The sequence below is a fragment of the Lagopus muta genome, chromosome 14 (assembly GCF_023343835.1).
Source record: "Lagopus muta isolate bLagMut1 chromosome 14, bLagMut1 primary, whole genome shotgun sequence".
Classification (NCBI taxonomy): Eukaryota; Metazoa; Chordata; class Aves; order Galliformes; family Phasianidae; genus Lagopus; species Lagopus muta.
In genome coordinates, this window is record NC_064446.1 from 1195379 (window position 1) to 1204439 (window position 9061).

General features: G+C 54.1%; 1 pseudogene; it reads left to right on the plus strand.

Annotated features, from left to right (window-relative positions):
- The first annotated feature begins 1887 nt into the window (after positions 1-1887).
- On the plus strand, positions 1888-7314 carry LOC125700232 (protocadherin beta-15-like; annotated as a pseudogene).
- Positions 7315-9061: the final 1747 nt, after the last annotated feature.

Consider the following 9061-nt stretch of genomic DNA (forward strand, 5'->3'; position numbering starts at 1 on the left):
CCACAATTTAGGACATTAGAAAAGTACTACTTACTTGTTATCGTGGAAATGTGGTGAGAAGCTTCACACAACTGGAACACTGCAGTGAAGAAATACACCCTGTTTACTGGAGTTAGGCAAGGAAGGGTGGGCAAGGATGTTGCCTACTGAGAAGAGCTGGGAAACTGCAGACCCATGAACCTCATGTCTGTGCCAGAGAAGATCAGGGAACAGATTCTCCCAGAAGCCATGTTAAGACTTATGCAATTAAGGGAGATGATCTGACACAGCCAACATAGCTTCACCAAGGGCAGATCCTGTCTGATCCACCCGCTGTACTTCTGTGGTGCAGTAACAGCTTCATTAGGCAATGGAAGAGTAAGTGATGTCCTCCATGCAAACATTTGGATTTGAATGGTGGACTATTCAGTGGATAAGGAACTGGTTGGATGGTCACAGCCATGGGATTCTGGTCAAGAGCTCCACGTCCAGGTGGAGACCGGAGATGTGTGGTGTCTCCTAGAGAGAGGTCCCACTACTTTTGGGACCAGTGCTCTTCAACATCCTTGTCAGTGAATCTCGTCAGTGGGATCAAAGGCAACCTCAACAGGTTTGCTGCTTGCACTAATGTGAGTGGTGCTGCTGATATAACAGAAGGAAAGGACGCTATCCCAAGGGACTTGAATAGGGAGCCTATGTGAAATGAATGAGGTTCAACAAGTTGGAGAGTAAGGTGTTGCATTTGGATCAGATCTATCACAGTTTTGAGTACAGTCTGGGGGAAGAACTGAGAGCAGCCCTGTGGAGAAGGACTTGGAGTTTCTGGTGGACATGAGCCATAATTGCATGCATGCAGCCCAGATGTCCATCTGTATTCTGGGTTCCATCCAAAAAGAGAGATAGCTAGCAGAGTGAGGGAGGTGATTGTCCCTCTCTGCTTTTCTCTCTTTAGGATCTGCTTGGAGAACCGTGTCCAGGTCTGTGGCCACCAGCAGTGATGTGGAGCAATTGGAGCAGAATGAAGGGAGGCCATGAAGATCATCAGAAGAGTGAAGAATCTGGGCTGTGGAGAAAGCCTGAAGTCGACTGGCTTGTTTGGCCTGAAAGAGGATCTGGGGAGACCTCATTGTGGCCTCCCAATACTTAAAGGAAGACTATAATACAAGGGTGACCGAATCTATGCCTTCCTTTTCCTTCCCTTCCTCTGCCCTCTTTATTGCATCATTTTTGGAGTTCCCAAACATCTGTATCTACAAATTGTGAAAGTAGTTTGCATCTTTTTGATTTGTTTGTGTACAACTGGGGACAACTTTCAGTTAGGTGTGGGAGCTTTGTTGTGTTGTGATAAAATCAAGCACACGTGCAATATGTTTGTCATGTCAAGGAAGAGTAATGCCTTTCACACAGGAAAACATGAGAGCCCTGGGTCGTGCAGGTGAGCTGCAGTGCCTCACCCAATGTGAAGAAACATTATCAGCATACAGTCATAGAGGAGAATTATCTTTCTAATGTGACAGCAATTCAGAGTACTGCAAAATCATGTCAATTTCCTATACACACCTTTCCCAGTTAGCTCTCTGGCATCAATTATCACATTCAGTAATGCTACGTGTGTCCTCTCCTGTCGAATTAATTACTGTCTGCTGATTAAAAAGAAAAGAAAAAGAAGAAAATAGAACAACAGCACCAATGGAAAAGACAAAACATTTTGCAAAAATCGCAGAGCACGGAGGAAAGAATTTGCCATGGAGACCTGAGAAGTGATACCCAGAGCAGAAACCTGCTGCCAAACGCGGCGAGTTTCCATTCCACTTTCAGGCTCGTGAGTGCAAGGGGAAAGGAGATTCGAACCGGGAACTGGTGGGAAGGCGGAAAAGGAGCAATTCGGCGTCGCGCCGCTGGGTGGGGATGTTGTCCACGGAGCGGCAGCTCCCTGTGGCCGCAGCGCGCTTTCAGGCGCAGGCGCGCAGAAGAGCCGTGCGAGCCGCTCGGGAAGGGCGGCGGGGCACGGAGCCGGGCGCTCGGGGGCTTGGGGGCCGAGGCGCTGTGAAAGTGCGGCGGCTTGGGATCGGCGAGCGGCAGCGCGGCGCGTCGGGGCCGGCGAGCAAGGCGGCGAGGCATGGAGGGCGCCGGGAAAAGCCGGCCGTGGCGGAGAGGGACGGCGAGCGGGAGCCGGAGCGGCGGCGGCCAGAGGCGAGTGGTGCTGTGGCTCGTGTGCGTTTGCGTGTGGGAGAGCGGGGCCGAAACGCTGCGCTATTCCGTGTGGGAGGAAATGGCGAGGGACTCGTGGGTGGGCAACGTCGCCCGGGACCTGGGGCTTTCTCCGAGCCAGCTGGCGGCTCGCAAGGCGCGCGTGGTGTCCGAGGGGAGCGAGCAGCATTTCCGCCTCGATCCGCACAGCGGCGTCCTGACGGTCACGGAGACGCTGGACCGAGAGCGGATCTGTCAGCACAGCGAGAGCTGCGCGCTCTTCTTTAAGCTGTTCTTTGAGAACCCGGTGCAGCTGATCCGCGGGGAGGTGGAGCTTCGCGACGTGAACGACAACTCCCCCGTGTTCCCGCAGAAGGAGGTAGTTCTGCAGATACCCGAAACGACAGCTGCCGGGTCCCGATTTCCCCTAGAAGAAGCGCGGGATAAGGACGTTGGGATGAACGATTTACAGAATTACAGCCTCTCCTCGAACTCGCATTTCTCCCTTGCTCTCGAGAAAGCAGAAGATGGAGGCAAATACGCTGAGCTCGTTCTTGAGAGACCTTTGGACCGCGAGGAGCAGCGGGAGCTGCATTTGGTGCTCACGGCCACGGACGGGGGCTCGCCGCCCAGGTCGGGCACGGCTGAGGTGCGGGTGGTGGTGCTGGATGCCAACGACAACATGCCGGTGTTCTCGCGGGAGGTGTACGAGGTGCGCGTGGCCGAGAACAGCCCCCCGGGGCAGCTGGTGGTGCGGGTGTCGGCCGCGGATCCCGACGAAGGAACCAACGGCAGAGTGCAGTACGCCTTTACAAAAACATCGGAAGGATCCCGTGAAATCTTTGACTTGAACGCAGAGACCGGGGAGATTCGGGTTTCGAGCAACCTGGATTATGAAAAAGCAAAGGCTCACAAGCTGGTGGTGAGAGCCACGGACGGCGGCGGTCTGTCTGCGCACTGCAAAGTGCACGTGGAGGTGCTGGACGAGAACGACAACGCGCCGGAGATCGAGCTGAGCTCGGTGAGCGCGTCCATCCCCGAGGACGCCCCGCCGCGCACCGTGGTGGCCCTGCTGAGCGTGCGGGACCGCGACTCCGGCGACAACGGGCGGACGGAGTGCGCCGTCGAGGGCGACGTGCCGTTCAGCCTGACGGCTGCGTTCGCCGACCACTACGAGCTGCGCACCAGCGCGGCCCTGGACAGGGAGACGGCGGCCGAGTACAACGTGAGCATCGTGGCGACGGACCGGGGCCGGGCGCGGCTGAGCGCTCGCGAGAGCGTGCGGGTGCGGGTCGGCGACGTGAACGACAACGCGCCTCGCTTCACGCAGGCGGCGTACAGCATGTGGGTGAGCGAGAACGAGGCGGGCGCGGTGCGGATCGGCAGCGTGAAGGCGACGGACGCGGACGCGGGCGCGAACGGGCGCGTGAGGTACGCGCTGGTGCGGGAGGAGGGCGAGGAGCGGCCCGCCGTGTCGGTGGACGGCGAGAGCGGGGCCGTGTCCGTGGTGCGGCCGCTGGACTACGAGCAGGTGCGCGCCGTGGAGGTGACGGTGGTCGCCGCCGACGGGGGCTCGCCGCCGCGGAGCGCCACGGCGCTGGTGCGGGTGCTGGTGCGGGACGAGAACGACAACGCGCCCGTGGTGCTGCACCCGCCGGCCGACGGCGGCGCGGCGCTGGGCGAGCTGGTGCCGCGGCGGGCGCGGGCGGGCTACCTGGTGGCCAAGGTGGTGGCGGTGGACGCGGACGCGGGGCAGAACGCGTGGCTGTGCTACGAGCTGGCCAAGGCGACGGAGCCGGGGCTGTTCCGCGTGGGGCTGCACAGCGGCGAGGTGCGCACGGCGCGGGCCGTGGGCGAGCGCGACGCGGCCCGGCACAGGCTGGTGGTGCTGGTGCGGGACCGCGGGCGGCCGCCGCGCTCCGCCAGCGCCACGCTGGCCGTCGCCCTGGCCGACGGCTTCTCCGAAGGCCGCCTGCGGGCGAGCGAAGAGGCGCCGGCCGCCGAGCCCGACGGCCGCCTCACCCTGTACCTCAGCGTCTGCTTGGCCTGCGTGTCCGCGCTCTTCGTGGCCGGCGCGGCGGCCGCCGTGGCCGCCCATGTGCGGCGGGCCCGGCGGGGCGAGCCGGGGACCTTGCCCGCCTTCCCGCGCTCCGCCGCCGACAGCGGCGCCGGCTCCCTGCCCCGCAGCTACGTCTACGACGTCCGCCTCGCCGCCGGCACCGTCGACAGCGAGTTCCGCTTCCTCGGGCCGCTCTTGCCCTGCTTCCCCGCCGGGCTGCCGCACGGCGCGGCCGAGCGGCGGAGCTCGCTGTGCTCGGCCGGCCTCGGCCAAGAAGAAGGCGACTGGGCCGTGCAGGTGAGGGAGCGGAGCCCCGCGCGGGGGCCGAGGGGGAGCGCGGGGGCAGCGCGGTGCGGGGCGCGGAGGGAGGCGGGGACGGAGGCTGCGAGGGAGGGTTCGGCCCCGAGTGCGGCTGTGCGACGGCGGGGAGCTGCGGCGAGGCCGTGGCGGTGATGGGTGGCGTCGCGTTTCTCCTGCACGGCATCGGCGACGGCATAACTGCTGTCACCTGGGAGTCAGTTTCCCCTCCGTTGCTGTCTGAGTTCCCCCATCCCTTATCCCCTTTTTACCGATGGCTTTAAAGCACGCTATTTGTTATTTGTTCCTGCGGGAATCCATAGTGGCTGCTCCTCTCTTCCTGATCCCAAAATAGATTTCCCATTGTCTTTTCTCAAGTCCATATGCAAGAGCTTAATAGGGCTATGGGGTTCGTTACAGGGTTTTAATGTTGTCTTGTCCGGGTCAGAGAGCTGTGTCCCCGCCCACCTGTTTCTTTGCCTCTGGGCAGGGAAGAGTGGTCTCCCATTCACATCGGTTCAGATGAGCCTTCCCAGCTTCTCACTGACACCTGCTTGCCGTTAACGGCCCCATGTCAGCCCTGCACTGTGTTCTTTGCAGGGCCGAGCTCCCGTCTCTGAAGGCACGGGTGCCAGGGCAGCAGAGGAGAATGCCAGTTTGGATCAAAGCCCCTGGCTCAGCCATCAGTAAGGGAGGAGAAGGAGAAGCATCTCGGTCCTCGTGGGCTGATCTCTTCCAATTGAAATGAAGGAGGCACCAACATTGTACCAAAAATCACCGGGAAGCAGAGATGTGCTGTGTGAGAAGTCAAGGACAATCTCCTCTGATGCAGTACTTTATTCATGATTTCATGTTCAAATTTTTGTTACGTTTGGAGGTGCTGGGAACACTGGGATGTGATATCAGATTGTGATAGTGCTATTGCTCCTAAGCATTAAGTGAAAAATTTGAAGTAGAAATCTGGTCTTCATGGAACCATTTTCATTCAGCAGGTTTTATGCATTCTTTTTTTGTTGTCACATTGGCTCAACAGTTCTGTAATCTTTTAATTACCACTCTGTGTAGCTGTTAATCCAATCTGAATGTTGTCAGCAAAGATATTCCTTAATAGCCCGGAAAAGCTGGCTGCCATAGAGGTGGCTGCCATTCGCACACTGCACATTCAACCAGGAGTTCCCTGGTTCTGTATGCTATACAGGGTGCTCTTTGAGCAGTGTAATTGTTTTTGGTTTGTTTTGGTTCTTTTCCCAACTTGAAGTCTAATGAATGGTTTTCGAGCATTTCAGGATCATGGAATATTAGATAATAGATCTTTCAAACCAATGTGCTATTTCCCTTTGCTCATGTATTTCCTGGAGTTTAATTTTTGGTGACAGAAACCAATAAAGTCCGCTGAGAAGTCTGAAAGAGTCTGAGCTTCACTCTTATGTGCAAAGTTATTATGCTGTTGTAGAGATGCATTGAGGATCAGTGTTGCTCTTCAAGCCTTCTACACCGGAAGCTGAAGGACAGCTTGAGGTCCCTGTGTTGGTGTGAAATGAGGGCAGTCATGGTGAGCAGTGTCTGGGGAAGCTCTTCTCATGCGGATCTGTTCCCTGCCACAGCGGTGCCAGCCATCAGGGTACAGGAAAAGAAGGGGACGGGTCCCCCTTCCTCTCTCTGAGGTCCTAGGGGCGAATCAGCAGCATTGGTAGGAGCATAAGGGCACAAATAGCAGGTGGTGCTGTAACTGCTGTGTGCCATGAATGAGGAGCTGCATTCCAAGTGGATGTGCTGATGCTGGCTTACAGCTGGTTTTTGTAAGACGTTTCTGTGTTGCTGATTGTCCTGTTTGTTGTGTGAATGGAGCTGACTTGCTTTGTAGTGGCTGATATGATGGTTTGTTTGGCCTTTAGGAGGAAAAGCACGTTTAGAACAGTGACTAGTGAGTTGTTGCTGAGCAGTGCTGCACAGAGCCAGGGCCATTTCTGCTTCTGATTGTGCCCAGAGAGTGAGCGTGCTGGTGGTGCACAAGAAGCTGGTAGGGGGCAGAAGGAGGCCTGCTGGCCTGAACTGGCCAGAGAGATGTTCTCTGCCATGTGACATCACACAGAAGTCTAAAAGTGAGGAGATGTCAGGGTTGGGGGCCAGCAAGTGCTTGTGAACCGGGTGGGCATTGGTCAGCAGGTGGTGGTGCATTGATTCTTTATTCTTTGTATCTCCAGGTGGTTCTGCATCTCTTCTTTTGCCTGCCTCTGTGTCTCTTTATTTCAGTATATGTATGACTACATCTACGTTGTTCTCAGTATCTCTACCTCTGTCTGTACTTCTATCTCCATTCCTCCTGCTCTACATCTTTTTGTTTTTTTTTCCAGTGTTCTATTTTGATTTTTGTATTCTGACTCTCTCCCCCATCCTGCTGGAAGAGGGTGGTGAATAATGAACTTGTGGTTCTGAAATGCGGTCAGGTTATACTACAACACTGTTTTTGGTGTCCAAAACGTGGCTTGAAAGGCTGAGATAGCACAGGTCTTGTCTGAGTGTACTGAAAACAGAATTGCAGAATTCTTATATGTGTGTTCTTAGTTTATTAGCTTGTGGGCACCATGTTAGCTTTTCAGTTATTTTTGGAAGTCTTTTGGAGTGTTTTCTAGAAGTGATTACATTTCACACCTTGGTTGCTATTCCTGTTCCCTGTTGTGCTGTTTACCATCTTAGGGGGCTGGAAGAAGATGATGATCATTTTGCTGTTACATGTAACATCAAGTTCTGATGTGTTGAAGTTACTGCTCAGGAGACTCAGCTGGTGTTTGTACTGCACACTGTCATCATCTTCATACTTAGGGAACCATCTCTCAGACACTATGAAGAATTGCACATTTTCCTTTGTGTCTTTAGAGAGCCAGAGTGCGGGAGCGTGAACAGGCCATGTTTTCCTCCATGTCCTCTCTCTTTTTTCTCCTTCACCTACCTGTTATCTTTTGGCCTAGTTACAATGGCTCTTGAGAGTGTTAAATGTCCTTGGGATGTTCAAACCAGCCTGATCCTACTGCAGCATCTCCTGAATCTGTTTCTGGTTTTGTCTATGTTTAACCAGCTCCTTATTAATACAACACAGAGGTCTGCCCTGTTGCAGAGTCAGGCTGTGTGGGAGGATATTAGCAGTCCCCCAGAAGATTGGGCATGGTCTGTGCTTTGGAACTGCAGCTCCTCCATCACAGCCTGTGGTTGCCTCAAATCCTGCGGCAGGACCTGTAGTTTCCCAGCCCTCAAAACAGGCCATGGCATCAATCCATTCCTAGTGACAGTCCGTGCTGTTTCTTCAACTCCCATGAGAGGCCTGTGGTTGTTCCAACCCTTGCAGCTGGCCCTGTGGATGCTCCAACTCATGTGAGGCCTTGAAGTTTCTCCTTGCTCTGCAATAGGCCCTGTGGTTGCTCTTAGATGCATCACAAGCCCTGTAGTCACTCCAGTTCCTGCAGGAGGCCTTGATGTTTTTCCAACCATCAAAACAGGCCCTGCTGTTTCTCCTGTCCCTGTGCCAGGCCTTCTATTGAACCAGGGAACCGTCTGTGTCACCATCAGTTGCCCCTGTACGTAAGACTCAGCAATGACTGCAAGTGTCAACTTGTCATCTTAATCCACAGTGGGAGAAATAACTGTGTGACTCCAATCCATGCAGGAGCATTTATTGAAGTATGGAGTTCTTCTTGGCCAGTTGCAGAAACCACGGAAGGAGGGATGAATAGAGCCAACGTGCAGAATTGCAGGCCATCCAGCTGGCTTTAGATACTGCTGAATGAGAAAGGTGATCAGTGATCAGATCTCTGACCTTCATCATGCACTGTGGAAAATACTCCCTGGGAGTATTGCACAACCATACAAGCTGTGCAACAGGCAGTGCAGAAGCAAATCCCTCAAGTCTGCTGCATTGTGAAACGTTATTGCTACCCACGTGGAGAACGTGATTACAGAAGTACATTCTGTAAGATGCTCACATTTCCAAGAGTCAAACCACTGAAAGACATCTAAACAACCAGCAGGTGGATAAAGCTGCTAGGATTAAAGTGGTTCTTATAGCTCTGGACAGGTGACATACAGGTGTGTTATTTACAGCCCAAAGTGCCGGATTTTCCTTTCACACCCTTTTACAACCAAAGGTGAACAGCAAAGTGTCATTTGTGAACAGAGGGCAGTGAGAGTGGGAAGTGTCTTAAGAAGCTCTTCTTTGCCTGGATGTGTTCCTGGCTATACAGGCACCACAGGTGAGGTTACCATAAGGAAGGTTATGGGTCCTCTCCTCTGCCTGGGATGCTAAAGGCAATCCCAAGTATAAACAAATGGATCCCAGGTGTCACTGTCAGTGTTACATGACAGGAATGAGGATGCGTCAATGGAAAAATAAGGTGATGACAGTGCCTTCATCGAGGATAGAAACACAATGGAGCAATAGCAGCTTAAAAAAAAAAAAAAAAAAAAAAAAAGGAAAAAAGAAAAAGAAAAAGAAAAAGAAAAAGAAAAAAATTTTCTCATTCTTCCAGTGACTGGTGATGAATC